Consider the following 16817-nt stretch of genomic DNA (forward strand, 5'->3'; position numbering starts at 1 on the left):
GAATTAGCCATAGGATCAAGGCCAGCTTCATGTGCCTTTATCTAGTTGAGGATATAATGCTTAGTGTCACTGGATCCATAAATACCTAAGTTATGACCACAGGCAGGGGTTTGAAGACATGCGAGATATTGCCAACACATTTGATGCTATGTACAAAAATAGAACGATTTGTGCTTCTTTACCACAGTTAAGCACATATTTGCAAGTAATTTCATGAATTAGAGCTGAAGGTGTAGAAGTGCTGGCTCCCCACTGGAACTGCTGCAGGCTGATCCACTGTGAACTGTTCACTGTTTGAGTGATTTAGTTATAAACCATCTGGGCACTGATGCAATGGAATCCTCTTGGATGTGATGTGGCATTTAGTTGTTATTTACAACCCATAATGCCACATTTACATCCATATTGCCTCCTGCTCTGGGAACTGAGATTAAGTGTAATATAACCATATAACAATTACAGCATGGAAGCAGGCCATCTCGGCCCTTCTAGTCCGTGCCGACGCTAACTCTCACCTACTCCCACTGGCCCGCATTCAGCCCATAACCCTCCATTCCTTTCTTGTCCATATACCTATCCAATTTTACTTTAAATAATGAGGGCACCATGACTACCAGTAAGTAATGGAGGACAGCATGTAGGGTGATACTGTAACTATTTTTGGTTCCATCCTAAAAGGAACCCAACAGAAATACTGTCTTGCCACTGCACGCAGGTTGTCTACCCTGTTGGTGCCGTCTTCCGTTGACTATTATGGTTATTGGACTTACTGAGTATGCCCGCAAGAAAATGAATCTCACTGCTGTTTATGGTGACATATATGTACTTTGATAATAATCTTACTTTGGTCTTTGAGCATTTCTGACAGTGTCAGGAAATGTAGTCATTGATGTACTCAAATGTTGATGATATAGCTTGCAGGAGGTGGAAGCTTTCAGTGAGCAATTCTGAAGTGAACTTCAGACACCTCTCACAGTGTTTCTTGCTGAGATTCAGTTCGGAGAACTTCTGAATATGTCTCTCTTGTTACGAACCCTTTTCTCTCTGTTACTAACTCTGCATGAAGTTTCTCCATTCTTCTGGTCATGCTGGAAGACGTATTAATGTCCCACGTCTGGGAGTAATCATGCAGAATTGATTGTGCAGAGGTCGGAGCACCTGTCCTTTAAATGGGAAGAAATTTGGCTTTAAACTGTGTAACCTAGCTTGAAATGGAACAAACCATTCAGAGTCATAGGCCCCCTGCTGTGATAAGGCAAATCAACAGTGACACACTAACTGCATGGCTGAGCAGTACTTGCTATTAAATTAGCAGGCAAGGCAAAGAATATATACTGCCTGCTCTACAATTAACCATGCAATGTAATTAGCTCATCAATTTCTTTTGGCAGGATTATACTCCTTTCCTAGAAAACAGCTCAGGTACCACATCTTGGGCCTTTCCCTTTGTCATGTGTATGAAATACAGGCTGTAAATAGTGATTGGAACCTAAGGTTGTCACTCCTTTATTGTTTGTTTCATATTATTAACTGCATTCTGTTACGGTGTCTTTGGAAAGATTCAGAGAGATAGTGGCCAGAAAAGAGCTCACTAAACGTAGGAAAAGTAGCCAGAATAAATAACACACGGTCGTTTGAATTTCTCACGACTCATATTATACAATGGACTTCATTAGAAGTTAAGAACTCATAAATAACAAGAACATCTGCAGATGCTGGAAATCCAAAGCAACACACACAAATGTTGGAGGAACTCAGCAGGTTAGGTAGCATCTACGGAAAAGAATAAACAGCCGATGTTTCGGGCCAAGACCCTTCTTCAGGACTAAGAAAAAAAGGGGAAAATGTACCCTAAAACCATGAGTATTGATTTCTCCTTCAGGTGAATAAATTCCACCCCACCCCCACTTTTCTCTATTCCCCACTCTGACCTTTCACCTCTTCTCACTTACCAACTACCTCCTGCTGGGTCCCCTCCTCCTCCCCTTTCTTCTATGGTCCACTCTCTTCTCCTACCAGATTCCTTCTTCTCCAGCCCTTGACCTTTCCCACCCACCTGGCTTCACCTATCACCTTCTAGCTGGCCTCTTTCCCCTTCCCTCCCACCATCTTTATATTCTGGCATCTTCCCTTTTCCTTCTCGGTCCTGAAGAAAAGGTCTCAGCCTGAAATGTCGACTGTCTATTCATTTCTATTGATGCTATCTGACTTGCTGAGTTCCTCACTATTTTGTGTGTGTTGGTTAAGAATGCATTGAGCATCTTGTGTGTGTTGCTTTGGATTTCCAGTTTCTGCAGACGTTCTTGTTGTTTATGAGTTCTTAACTTCTAATGAAGTCCATTGTATAACACCTTGGGTAAATCACTTACCCCAGTTGTGTGCTTAAAGTACAATCACAAAGATTGGAGGGATTAGAATCAGGTTTATTATCAGAGACTATGTGATGAAATCTGGTGTTCTGCCGCAGCAGAGTGCAATACACAAACATTACTCTGGGTTGCAATAGGAAATATACAAATAAATAAGTTACGCAAAAAGGGTGCAAAACAGTGCGATAGTGTTCATGGGTGCATGAAATCTGGTGACAGGGAGGAAGGAGCTGTTCCTAAAACATCAACATGCATCTTCAAACTCCAGTCACTCCTACCTGATAACAGTAATGAGAAGAGGGCATGTCCTGGATGGTGAGGGTCCTTGATGATGGATGCTACCTCCTTGGGACACTTATTGAGGTACTCACATTAATAGAAAAGATTATAGTTTGGGATTAGGAGGCCCATTGACATCAAGTAAGAAATATTTAAGTACATAGAACGCAATGATTTAGGGTAAAATGAAACTAGCAATAAACATCTACTTTCACATATTGCCTCACATTGCCTTACATTTGCGTAAATGTTACTAAAAATAAACAGTACACTTGTAAAAATGTTATTGGTAAATGTTTCAAATTCTTTTCCTTTGTTATATTTTCCTGCTTTTTAATGTTGAATACTTAAAATTTACCATACTGTGATTTCTGACAATTAGTATCGATTGCATGTAGAGACTGCCATATATTTACATAGCCCATCAAACAATTATATTCCTCTGTTGATGTGCAGGAGAAATTGATTCTTCCTGAAATAATCCTTTTATTTCTCTTTTATATGTGTTACTGCCTATCGCTACTGATTACAGCCCATTGGCAGGAATGGCAAGGATCTAGTTGCAGAGGAAGGCATTAACTCCTAGGGTCCATAATTTGCTGATGAGATTCTTTAGGTTAAGAATATTGAAGATTGAACTGAATTCAGTAAAAAAACAGTCTGATATTGGTGACTTTACTATCAGATGTTCCAGGAATGAGTGTAGGGCCTAGGAGATGGTGTCCATCATAGACCTGTTTTCTCTGTATGCAAAATTCAGTGGGTTGAGGTTGTTTGGAAAGCTGGAGTTGATGTGTGAGTTGATTAGCCTCTTGAAAAATGTCATGACGATAGATATCATAGCCACTGGGTAGAAATAATTAAGACAGCTTATCTTGTTTTACCTGAGTACTGGGATGATAATAGGCTTCTTAAAGCAGGAGGGAACCATACATAGCCTGAAGCAGGGAGAGGTTAAAAATATCTGCAAATATCCCTGCCAGCTGCTCCACACAGGATCTAAGGACATGGACAAAGAAAATCTTGGCCCAATTCTTCCCACAGTTTCACCCTCTGGAAGACTAAACTTACAGTACAGCCACAAGGGTGACTGGAGGCTGTCAGGATGGATGGTGACACACCCATTCCTTCCATTTAAAACATGGATAGAATGTTTTAAGTTCAGTGGAAGGATGTACTGTTGTTGGTGATGCTGCCCATCTTGGTTTTGTAATGCATTATATATGTAAGCCCTGCCACAACTAACAGCTGGACTGAGACGATTTTGGACTGGCACTGTAACTTAGCATCTCTGGTAGCTTTACAGAAGTGATATCTTGATTTCTTATAAAGGTCATGGGTCAACTGATCTGACTGTTGCAGATGAACTGTAGCCCTCAGGAGAGAGGGATCTTGTGGTCCATCAATGGTATCCAGTTTGGAATCACCTGGATTATCCTCTTTGGTTTATTGTCCTCAGTGCTGTTGATGATAAAGTCCATAGTGGTAGTAACATACTCATTCTAGACTGGCTGCTAAGTCTTTTAACATGGACCAGTCTACTTACTCAAGGCAGTCCTTGAGCCTGGTGTAAATGTTTTAAACCTTTTGTATCTTCTGCCCAATGGTCGGAAGGAGAAGAAAGAACAACTATGGTGGAAGGTATCTCTGGTTATGTTGGCTGCTTTCTTAAGGTAACAAGCTGTGTAGATAGGGTCAATAGAGGAGAGGTTGAAGATACTGCTCAATTAAGATGGTAAACTGATACTCTGCCAACTTGTTTAGTTAGTTCTGGTAAGTAAATAATTCCATTATTCAGTTTTTTTTAATGCAGTGATTTTTCTTGTACACTGGGCAGCATTCCTTTCCCAGCTATCAATATCACCAAAGTAAAATATTTGACATATCCATTGTTACAAGTTTTTGCTTTGTGTAAAACAGATGCAAACTTTTTCTTATGATAACAGCTGCACCTCAAAGTACACTCAGTGGTCACTTTATTAGGTACTGGAATGAAATCCAGTGTGGTCTCTGCTGCTGTTGCCCAACCACTTCAAGGTCCGATGTGTTGTACTTTCAGAGATATTCTTCAGCACACCACTGTTGTAATGCTTGGTTATTTGAGTTACTGTTGCCTTCCTGTCAGCTTGTGCCAGTCTGGCCATTCTCCTCTGACCTCTCTCATTAACAATGTGTTTTCACCCACAGAACTGTCCCACAGCGGACATTTTTTGTTTTTGCACAATCATCTATAAACTCTCAAGACTGAGTGTGTGAAAATCCCTGATCAGCAGTTTCTGTGATATTCAAACTACCCCATCTAGCACCAACAATCATTCCATGGTCAAAGTCACTTAGATCACATTTCTTCCCCTTTCTGATGTTCGGCCTGAACAACAACTGAACCTCTTGACCATGTCTGCATGCTTTTATTCACTGAGTTGCTGCCACATGATTGGCAACTGATTTTGTAGGAAATATGGGAAAAATAAAATAGGGTTAGTGTAGAATTCTGAGAAATGGGTACTTGAAAGTTAGCATAGACTGAGTGGACAAAGGGACTTTGTTAATGTGCTGTATGACACTATGATTCAGCAGCTAACTGATTACTTAATTGTTTTCATAAATCTGATCCATTGATATAGTTGTGCCAGATGCCTGCAAAAATATTCCATCCAGCATTACTCCCCATGTGCTTCATTAGTGATCAAAATGTATCGGAGAATCAAAACAAAACTGATATTTTTTTTATCTTGAAAGAGATTCTGGCAAAGAAAGGAAATCACAGAGTTGTAGATTGGTCAATAAGGAAAAGAAAATCGATATGTTTTTTTTAAATGAAAACATAAATGGTAAATACATTGACAAATGAAGAAGGTGGCTGATTAAGTAGCAGAAAGTTTGTCTTAAGTAGGTAGAGGGTATAAATGGAGTGCAGGTTGAGTATATTATACCTGTCTTCAGTAGAATAGAGGAGGTTACAGAGAATTTTATTGACAGTTCTCAAAGTAATAAAGATCGTGCTATGGACAGAATGCCTTTGGGTTACTGAGGAATAAGAAAGCAGCAAATGTCGAGGCCACAATCTCCCTGAATATGATGGTGATGCTGGATTACAGGATGATGGAAAGATGTTACAGATCTGTTTGAATAAAAAGGCGTGAGATAAATCTGAGAACCACCAAACAGGCAAACTTTGAGATTTAATAATCTTGTGAAAAGAATGATTTCGCACTCTGAAAAGAATGAATCTGAAGGCTAAAAAATAAATGAATAATGAATGGAAGTCAGTGAGACTTGGTTAACAAAACATTGCTTTCGACTAATTTGATTGATTTTCATTTGAAACAAAGGCAGTGTTGATGAGGGCACCAGAATTGATATTTGTGTTTGTGGAGTTCCAAGAGGTATTTGACAAAACTCCTTTTAACAATCTTGTTAGTGGAATTAAAGTCTTTGAGAAACTGCCAATGGTGAATTTAAAGTATTTGAAGGACAGAGCAGGAAGTTGTGGTGAGTGCTTGCTTTGTATTCTGCTTGGGTGTGTCTGTCAACCTTGGGCTTTTGGATCATTGTATATATACATAGATGACCAAAATTATGGTTCTTTTAATCACAAGTTCCATAATCTGCATATGAGAATAAATGTACAAAGTAGATAACAGACTTCTGAATGAAATAAATAGTTACACAACAGATAAACTTTAATGCAGAGAAGTGGTTTGCGCAGGTCCATTCCTGTGAATACATGGTTACAAGTCTTTACAAGTACTGGTCTAGAATGCTGATTTCTTTTGAAGTGAGAATATTTGGCATTGCAGAGGGAATGAGGTTATGCTGAATCTTAGTTTATAAAATATATTTAGTTTCTCTAACTTCCACTAATTTCTCCACCCTCCTCTCTTTTCCTGTTCCCATTCTGGCTATCTTCTGCCCATCACCTCCCTCTGGTTCCCCTCCCTCTTCAATTTCTTCCATGGTACACTTTTGGTATCCTCTTCGATATTATTGGCTAGCTTGTCTTCATATTGCATCATTTCCTTCTTTATGACTTTTTAGTTGCTTTCTGTTGGTTTTTAAAAGCTTCCCAATTCACTAACTTACCATTAATTTTTGCTTTATTTTATGCCCTGTCTTTGGTTTTTATGTTGGCTTTGACTTCTCTTATAAGCCACAGCTGCATCATCCTATCTTTAGAATACTTCTTCTTTGGGATTTATATATCTTGTGCCTCTGAATTGCTTCTAGAAACCCCAGCTATTGCTGATCTGCCGTCATCCTTACTAGTGTTCCCTTCCAGTCAACTTTGGCCGGCTCCTCTCTCATGCTTCCGTAATTCCATTTACTCCACTGTAATGTGAATACATCTGACTTTAGCTTCTCCTTCTCAAATTGCAGTGTGAATTCTATCATATTATGACCATTGTCCCTTCAGGGTTAGACCATAAGACCATAAGACATAAGAGCAGAATTAGGTCATCTGGCCCATCGTCTGCTCCGCCATCCAATCATGGCTGATCCTTTTTTCTATCTCCTCCTCAACGACAGTTCCCTGACTTCTCATTGTAACCTTTGATGCCATGTTCAATCAAGAACCTATCAATCTCTGCCTTAAATACACTCAACAGCCTGGCTTCCACAGCTGCATGTGGCAACAAATTCCACAAACTCACCACCCTCTGGCTAAAGAAATTTCTCCGCATCTCTGCTTTGAAAGGGTACCCCTCGATCCTGAGGCTGTGTTTTCTTGTCCTAGATTCTCCCACCATGAGAAATATCCTTTCCACATCTACTCTGTCTAGGCCTTTCAACGTTCAAAAGGTTTCAGTGAGATCCCCCCCTCATCCTTCCGAATTCCAGCGAGTACAGACCCAGAGCCATCAAACGTTCCTCGTATGATAGCCATTTCCTTTACCTTAAGCTATCTAATCAATTCCATTTCACTGCACAACACACAGTCCAGAATAACTGATCACCTAGTGGGCTCAACTATGAGCTGCTCTAAAATATATACATAGCCATCTACAAATTGCCCCTCTTGGGATCCAGCTGATTTACCTGATTTACCCAATCTCCCTGTATATTGAGAAATGTTCTCCTGCAGCAGCAATACCTCCTTCCCCTTGTCTCAGGTTCCTGCGCTGCTGTGCAAGTTGTTCCTGTGGTAAGAGAGTTGGCGGATGCAGTTGTTGATGGTGACACTGCTCTTCTTTGGAGACAGTACTTCCTCCAGCATCCCCACCCAGCCCTGTGACTGGGCTGCAAAACACTTTGACTCATCCTCAATCTTGATGAATGTTTTTCCTCATCTTCTGTCCCCTCAAGATTCTAGGACATGTATTGTAACATTGTCCCCTCAAATTTCTTCATGATGGTGTCTGTAGTCTCGGTTGGGGTGGGCCCCTGCTTCCAAATGTTGGCATTGTCGCACTTATTGTCTGGAGAGAAACTACTCAATGTCAGCTGTGCTCCTCTGAGGGAGTGGTGCACTGTGTTGAGGGAGAGGGTTTTTGGAACCCTCCTGCTTGCTGATGGGCGCTGGTGACTCTCACTCTGTGGTCCCTGTGGGAATGTGCCAGAATTAGGTCCCTGACATGCCGTGCGGCCTCATCTAGCCCACTGGCGAATCTGCATCCGTCTCAAAGGAGCTTCGATCACAGAGAGTATCAGTGTTGCTGGGTGAACATCATGTCACACTGCCCTGGGACAGGCTGGTCCAGCCGGAGTCTTCATAACCGGAAACCATGTTCCTCGCCCCCAACGAAAAGCAGAACCCCTTGCTGGTATCAGAGGAGGTCTCCAGGGGAAGGTCCAGCCTGCTGTATCCGGCATTCTCTGTCCATTCAGTGTCGAGGTTCTGGGGATGCCCCACCCAGGCACAGCTCCTGCTCCATGTAATTGCTGAGGAAACTCTTTCTTGCTAAGGCGACCTTGGGCAGAGAGGCTGCTTGCACCTTGCTCACCGCTTCCTCCCCCCTTCCCCGTGAGTGATGTTGCGATTCTAGACCTGTCTCTCATGCTCCATTGCCTTGCGCATTCGGCTTCCACCTGTCCTTCACCCACTTGGAGTTGACATCTGCAACCAGTCCCATGGCGGACTGCAGGTCCATTGGTGAGGCTGCAGTGCTTCAGGTCGGCATTGAGCTGTTCGCTGTGAGAGGACAGCAGGTTGAGTGTCAGTGAAGGGGCCATGCAGCCACTCACGTTGACTATGTTGGTCTCTTTCACCATGGTGTCTGATGAGGTGCCTGGATCTCTCTCTTCCTCCTCATCTCCTCCTCTCTGTAGGAGATAATATAACCACACAACCAAGGAATAGGCACTGACCAACATCTGAATTCAATCTTCTATGATTTTAAGACACAAAGGTAATTACATCATACTTATTTAACAGCAATATGATTATTTAACACTTACAGCAATGTAACACATCACCAAAGTCTGATAAAATAATATAGAAGACCAAAGGACATACAGAGACCACACCATAGTCCTCCAATCTAAAGATCAATCAATCCTCCACTACCATTTTCTTCCTGCTTTGGCAAATCTATAATCAGTTTAGTTAGCTCACCCTGGATCCCATGTAACCGTACCTCTGGACCATCTTACCAGGCAGTACCTTGTTAACAGACTTACTAAAGACTATGAAGATACCATCTACACTTATCCCCTGCTGACTATTGGGGGACCTATAATATAATCACTTTATTGTGATCACCTCCTTCTTATTTTTACCGTATAGCCTCACAGGATGTTTCCAAAGACTATCTTCTCTAGGTGCTGCCCTGATGTCCTCCCTATTCAAAAGTGCAACTTAACTCCACTTTTATCATGCCTATAGTATCTGCACCATGAAACATTGATTTTCCAGTCCTGCCCATTTCTCCTCCATGCTTGTGTAATGGTTATAATATTAGAATCCCATATGCTTATCCATACAGTGAGTTCATCTCCCGTATCCAATAGGTTTCTTGCAGTTATTTAATAGCATGAAGTAATGTTAGGCTGAATACTAGAGGAAGTTTATGCACACTGATATTGTATGGGTACCAGAAAGAAATGGATGCTCTTGATTTGTGGAAAATTGGCTCACAGATAGATATCAGGAACAGAAATGTTTTGTAAGCCTTGACTACCTGTGTTAGGTTAATTGATTGAAATCTTGGTTAAGGCAAACTTTTGGAAGGGTGAAAGTGGGAAAGATCTGGGGAGGTAATGTGAAGCCTGGGGCCTATGCAGAAGATATTGGCAGCACAAGAAGGGAAGATTGGAAGAAATCCTTGTGAGTTGAGGATTGATGGAGATTATGGACAGTAAGGCCTTTGAAGAATTTAAAACCATGGGAGGGACTTTAAGATCAAGGCAATAAAATGACACCAGATCAAAATTTGTTGCAACAGAGACTCTATTGCCATTTAGTGTGAGTCAGAATTTGACCCTACAACAAAACTTATAGAGTGAAAAATCCTATGCATACGGTAGATATGAACCAAACCTACTGCCAATATTTAGAGATGGTACTGTACTTATTAATAAAAATGTTGATATTCATTTAATGTAATAATTGCTAAATACTGTTTATTTTGTGTTAATGAAGGCACAGAGTCTTAATACTTTGTATTATAATTTTCTGGAATTATAAACTGCATTTTTTTTTTGCTTTCTTATTTTGCCTGTGTTTCACTTGCCTAATCTCTGCTTATTTGGTATCAAATTTGACAATGAATTTGTGTTCTTAATTTACCCTCCTTTTATTTTTGTTTTAAAGATATCTTTTGTTTGTTTTCAATTTTTGAAGTATTATCGGTTATGTTGATATCTTAAATAAACACAGAACCTGTTGGAAACAACAAGTCAAACAGCAGCTGTGAAAAGAGAAGCAACAGGTAACATTTCAGATCTGCTACCCTTCATCAACACGGTAAAGACAGGAAAGAATTTGTTTAATTCAAAGCTGCAGAGTAGGTGGGGATGGATGGATAGGACAAAGAGAATATCTCTGATAGTGTTGAACTAAATATGGTAATTAGAAACAATTATGCTTCCTTTCTGTGCTAGGTGTTGTCCTTTGCATATTTGTGACATGCCCAGCAGTCAATCTGTACAAATGCAGAAACAAGATACTTGTGTGTTACACAATTCATTGCCAAATTTTGTTCAAGGATATTGAGTGCAAATCAGTCATGAGTCAAATTAGTGAATGACACAAACATACAGCAGCTTTTGCTTATTCATATTTAACTGCTCTTCTTCTCATGGCCTGAAATAGCTGTATCATTCATGACTAATTAATGTTGAAAGCCATTAACCTAACTATCTTATTATAGCAACTTCTGTTTCATTATTTGTGTGTCAGCCTGGCTTGGCACTGGAACACTCAAACTTGGCTTTGCTATCTCCAGATGTAAAGATACTTTCCTCAACAGTATCCTATATTCAGCCCACTCTTTAAAACTCTTCTCTCCACAAATTTACTCATTCTCCTCATACCTTATGTTAGCTGATTCACTTTGGCTACTGCTTCATTGACAGTGTGATTTTAATATGCTCATCTATATTTTAAATCAATTCTTGTCAGTACATCTTTTACCTTGGCTTGTATTCAATTATCTAGAGTTTAAGCCTCCCTTCCATTCTGTTTCCCTTTTCTCATCTAAATAGCCCTTAAACCCACCTATTCCAGCATGTTTTTTGATCTCCTAAGGCCAGTGTCAGAAACTTGAACCACTGTGAAGCATTATAGAATACTTTTCTATGTTAAAGATGCTACATACAGTAATTACATAAATGTTGTTTTCTTAATTGACTTGTGTTTATGTTTTGGAACTCAGTTTATTTCTTCAAAGCTTTATGGGTTAATATGGTCATTTTTTTTGGTGGCTTCCTATTTGACTGATTTTTTTAATATAAAATACCTATGTCTTTTTTGTGAATTTAGTACTAAAGACTACCAAGTTTATTAATGGACTATGATATTATTAGGGATTTTCTTGAAGCTCAAGGTATAATTGAAAGATGAAACATTAATGATCATTAAATGTCTTAATATTTCTTCATGGTGCAAGGTGAATGGTAAATAAATTTGTTTCAATAATTGCAAGGGTGGAGCAGAGTGTCTGTGTTGTGAAGTTGTCTAAGGGACAATTCTACAGTTTACTGTCATCAGGTACGAGGTACCATATTCTTATAAACTAATCCAATTGGTTGTGATGACTCGTCACTGAGATTTCCTGGTGGATCCTTCACACCTGAAGAATGTGGGAATTAGAGTATTGAAATATTTGAGTTTTTTTCATCGGGTTGCATACAAAACCGAAGATTTATTCACTACATGCATTAACCCAAAGGAAAACATGACTGAAGTGCACATTCTGTCCAGCTTGAATATGTTTCCAATTTTCTGCATAAACCATCCTTACAATTGTCACAAGTGATGTTATCAATATGTGACATATTATGGCATTTCTATGCTTTGGGTTCTCGTGGTTTTACTCAGATCCTTTGCAGACGGGACCTCTACAACTAAATGAAAATGGAAAATTATATCTTAACAGTCAGAGTTGAATTGAACCAAGGTCCCAAAAGCTAAAAAGAATTTGCTAACCTATTTTGCCACACTGTCCATTTGATTGAGATAAATGGCACATCGAGACTACACAATTAAGAGCAGCAACTGATCACATTGCTCAGTTATTTTTGAAGCTGAATGATCTGTTCTCAAAGCTGTTTGTCAAAATCAGAATAAAGTGCCTTTATTGTTAAGTGTCTTCACTGTTGTCTTTCCCCTGTATTCTGTTGTTACAATGTGCCAGGATAATCAAAGAATAATTATTGTCTCCAATTTTCTTCGATGCTACAAAAAAAAGCAATGATATGATACAATCCTGGTTTGACAGCTTGATGGGATTTCTTGTACTCGGAGTATCAGAAAGCTTTTTAGCCCCTTGGGAATCAAAACTGAACCCATTTCTCTGCAGCATTGGTTACATTCCTGTCTCCAGTCAGAATGTTGAGTCAGACACTGCAAATTCGTACTGATGTATCATGGAGAGTATTCTAATTGGTTGCAATACCATCTGGGATGAAGGGACCACTGTACAGGAGTGGAAAACGGCTGCAGAAAGTTGGGAACTCTGCCAGCTCCATCATGGGTACCAGCTTCCCAGCATCCAGGCCAACTTCAAAAGTTGATGCCTCAGAGAGGCAGCATCCATCATTAATGTCACCCATCAACCAGGACATGCCCACTTCTCAGTGCGGCCATCAAGGAGGAGGTACAGGAGCCTAAATACACACACTTACTGTTTCAGGAACAGCTTCTTCTCTTCCACCATCAGATTTCTGAATGGACAATAGACCCATAAAAACTACCTTGGTATTTTTTCCTCTACTTTTGCACTGCTTATTTAATTTAATTTTCTTTTTTTATATATACTTATTGCAATTTATTGTTTTCATTATTATCTACTGCAATTTACTGGTCCTGCAAAACACATTTCATAACATTTTCTAGTGATATTAAAGCTGATTCTGATGTAAGTATCATTCTGGAGGCTTAATACATAACACCGGAAATGGGAGAAAAAGTGCATTTCAAGTTGGTCTTCCATTCAATATCATGGCTGTTTAACTTCCCATAATTCCACAAGTGCCCAAAAGTCTACTAATTCTACAGTATTACAGTACATCTATTGACTAAATCCAACAAACCTAGATAACAGTTACTAAACAAATGGTTCTGGATACCACATGAGCAATGCAATGGATTTTGAGCAATAAACTTTTCTTTTGTCCAACAAGTTCTGGTAGAAGTTGATACCTTGTCATATATTCCAGCATATATTATGAGTGGTGATGGGGTTGGAGATGATGTTGTTAGAACTGACTGCAGTATTTCCAATCATGACTGCAGGTGTCTACCACCAAATGCAGTTTTGGAAAATATATGAAATCTGGATTGAGAGGATTCGTAAAAATCAATAAAACTTCAGCATGCCTGTCTTTGAATGAATTCATTGATCGAATGCATCTTGTAAATTCAGAATGATAGGAGATTGGAATTAATTAGTTCCCCACTTGTTCTTCAAATAGCTTTGACTGGTCAAGGATTGACCCCCGAAGACAGGAGAGCGCTGGCCCTGCGGATAAGTTGCGAGGCAGGGTTACACGCAGATATAGAAAAACACGAGGTACTGCGGTCATTGGTTGGCATCCACTCGTGGGTGTGTCGGAGCCGTGTCGCGTGTTAGCATAAAGATGAAGAGTGGAGGTGGGACCTGCTGCTGCAAAGCGTGGTGTTGATGCTGCTGGTGATACCGACCCTGAGCCTAAATCAGGTTGCTCGCCGCGCTCAGGTCTCCGTTAGACCCGGAGCACTTCTTGGGCAGTAAGCGAGGACTCGTTAACATTTTCTTTGCCTCAGTTGTGGCTGCCGGTATCGGATTTCTCCCGTGACTGCGGGCTGTTGCAGGTAAAACTCGGGAATGCAATTGTCATCGCTGCATCTGGCTTTTCTGCATTATTTTAACGTATTTCTGTTTCGATAAAGAGACAGATGGCCGCGATAGACTTGTCATTGTTTCACCCACTAGAGAACCTTATTTGACTTGCGATGCACGAGTCTCACGGAACACTGGGAATGGCTAATAATTCAAAAGTCTAACTCTAAGCAGAAGCGCGGAAACGTTTCTCTGAGCGACCAAACTACAGAGGACACTGTTCCCGCTAGAACCACAGAATGATACAGAACAGAAGACATTCCGTCCATTAAGGTTGGTCGGTTCCAAAAGCAATCCAATCAATCTTAGAAAGGGTTAATTGAAGAATACCCCCTCCCCACTTCTTTCCCCCGCTATAATTGATGTATTTCTTTTTGAATAATTCATGTCAATGACTTTCAGTTATTTTTAAATGCAAATTGGATGTGGCTGTGATCGGACGCCGCAGAAATGGCCAACTGTTTTTCCCCGCCGGGAACTAGTTTGCTCTCGCTAGTTCTGAACCTGCCTTTAAATGGTTTGATTTGAGTTGCTCTTAGAAAACGAGCGATATTCACCCCGCACGCGTTTGCTTTATCCAGCTGGTGCCGTTGACATTTCTAAACTATTATGCCCGTGGTGTCATATATGCCGCGTTCACCCGCTGGCTACCTGTATAGGGGAGGGTTTCCTTGCTGCATACTTTGATAAAATGCAGGCTCATTAACTTTAATGTATTTGTCCACATGTATCGCAGATGCAGAAAACGACTGAGCTTTAAATGACATTCTTAAACCCTTGCACTCTGTGGATTTCTCTTTTTTTGGCCGGGACTGTTGTATTTATCTCTCAGCAGGCTGAGAGCGAACAGCTGAGTTTTGTATTCATCATTTTCTTATCAATTACCCCAGAAACTGCAGCAACTTTTAGAACTACTAAATCTCCACTACTTCCGTTTGATACTGCATGTGACGCTGAATGCCAACACTATTTTCAGCATCTCCTCCAGCGAGCTACTATCAGTGTGAATGTTTCTTGAATAAGTATTTGGAAAGGCATTTAGTGTACCTGTCCCAAGTGTTCTTTGAAGGACTAAAGAGGAGCCATTCACAAACGAGTCATTTCTTCCCGGTGCTTTAATTCACCTGTTCCAGTGAATATTAATTGTAGTTTTGTTCTTTGGTGAAACACAGCTTTCCCGACTGTGCGCAGAGAGTGGCGCAATACCGGTTTGCACCTGCAGCTTATAAAGTGCTGTGCAGATGCTGCGCTGAACTGTACTCACCGGCCAAGTAAACTAGACGGCGTTCACTGCCCACAAAACTGAGTGGAACCCTCAATGCAAACACATTTTCGCCCGCCATAATTAATGACTAGCCACGGCTGATGCGTTTGAAGTGGGAAATCTTTTGAGTTAAACGGCTTCATTCCAGGGTCTAGTTCGTCAATTAGATTAATTGGGTACATATGCAGGCACATCTGATGTTTTTAATTTCATACGATCGGTTTTTGTCAGCTCTTTGGAAATTTCCGCTTGAATATGCCGATAAACAATACCGAGCGTAATTTATGATTTTGTATCATCAGGTCAAATCTACTTGAGTCGAGATCAGCCAATTAAAAATACCTTTTAGGTTGCACTTTGTCCTTTTTGTGAAGCGACTTCTCTAACTGTGCACAGAGTGGCGCAATATCAATTTGCACTTGCTTTTTACGGAGCGAAGGGCAAGTTTAAGTAAAGTCTCGCTTTAGTGTTGGTGTCTGAATAAGCCGGAGTTGGGTATTGTGGAGAGTATGGTGCAGTGTGGTTGGAGCCCCCTATGAGCTGTCCACATACCAGTGCTGAAACCCAATCCTGTCTTCCCCGCTTCAGCAACTGTAATCCTACTTCACACTTGCACCCAGCACCATAAAGTAAAAACTAGACTTTAAATTGCAGGTGCGCATAAAGATATTGAGCTGCTACGGTGAGTCATCAACATGTGTTACTTTAGAATGCAAGCATATCCCTGAATGTGTTGTACCTTTGCCGCGAACCTGACTTGGACTAGGTCCCATATGCTTTTGAGCATTCGCTATTGAAAACCGATGGCACATTATACAATATTTAGCCACTTTTTCTTAGAACGTCTTTCATTCCAACTGTGATATAGTTTGCTTTTCAGCTGCTGACCATGCTAATAGAATTTTATTGTCATACGGCACTATTTTCTGTGAGTTCATCAATGTTTTCCCTCAGCATGACAGTACCAGCAGCATTTGACTAAGTTCTATTTTATTTTGTAAATTCTGTTTTTTCACTTCCTCCTCTCTTCGCCAAACCTTGTTCCACGACAGCTAGGAACAGGAGATAACGGTGCTGTGGGGTTTAGTGGCGCTGTTTACCCACGAAGAACTCGGGAGCCTTTTTTTTTTGTTTGTAACCAGGAGGCGATGTGAATAATTTGTTTTTGTTTGCTACTTTAAAAAATGCAAAATTTAATTGACTTTGATTTAATTATTAATTCAAAATGAATTCGAATGGACTCGTGTGTTGGTGATCTTAAAATCATCTTTCAAATTTCAGTCTCCGAACGTTGTTTGATCTCCACGTTTTGTTTCAATGGCAACTACAGAGAGGCCGGCGGTGTACAACAACCTGCTCTTGTAGCGTTAATGAGTGGGGTCAAAATAAGCTCTAATCTAGAAAGAACAAAATCTCTAGAAAGAA

At 40.4% G+C, this 16817-nt stretch overlaps 1 protein-coding gene across 5 annotated transcripts in view; it reads left to right on the forward strand.

Annotated features, from left to right (window-relative positions):
* Positions 1 to 13760: 13760 nt before the first annotated feature.
* Positions 13761 to 16817, forward strand: part of LOC140739159 (follistatin-related protein 5-like) — a 672573-nt gene continuing 669516 nt past the window's right edge. For 3 of the 5 annotated variants that reach the window (XM_073067160.1, XM_073067156.1, XM_073067159.1), the window contains exon 1: positions 13892 to 14100. The gene's annotated coding sequence lies outside the window, so the exon portion shown is untranslated. Of the gene's footprint in view, positions 13820 to 13891; positions 14101 to 15975; positions 16075 to 16817 lie in introns of those variants that run through there. The other 2 variants (XM_073067157.1, XM_073067158.1) reach the window with 2 other exon arrangements.

Source organism: Hemitrygon akajei, chromosome 15 (assembly GCF_048418815.1).
Source record: "Hemitrygon akajei chromosome 15, sHemAka1.3, whole genome shotgun sequence".
NCBI lineage: Eukaryota > Metazoa > Chordata > Chondrichthyes > Myliobatiformes > Dasyatidae > Hemitrygon > Hemitrygon akajei.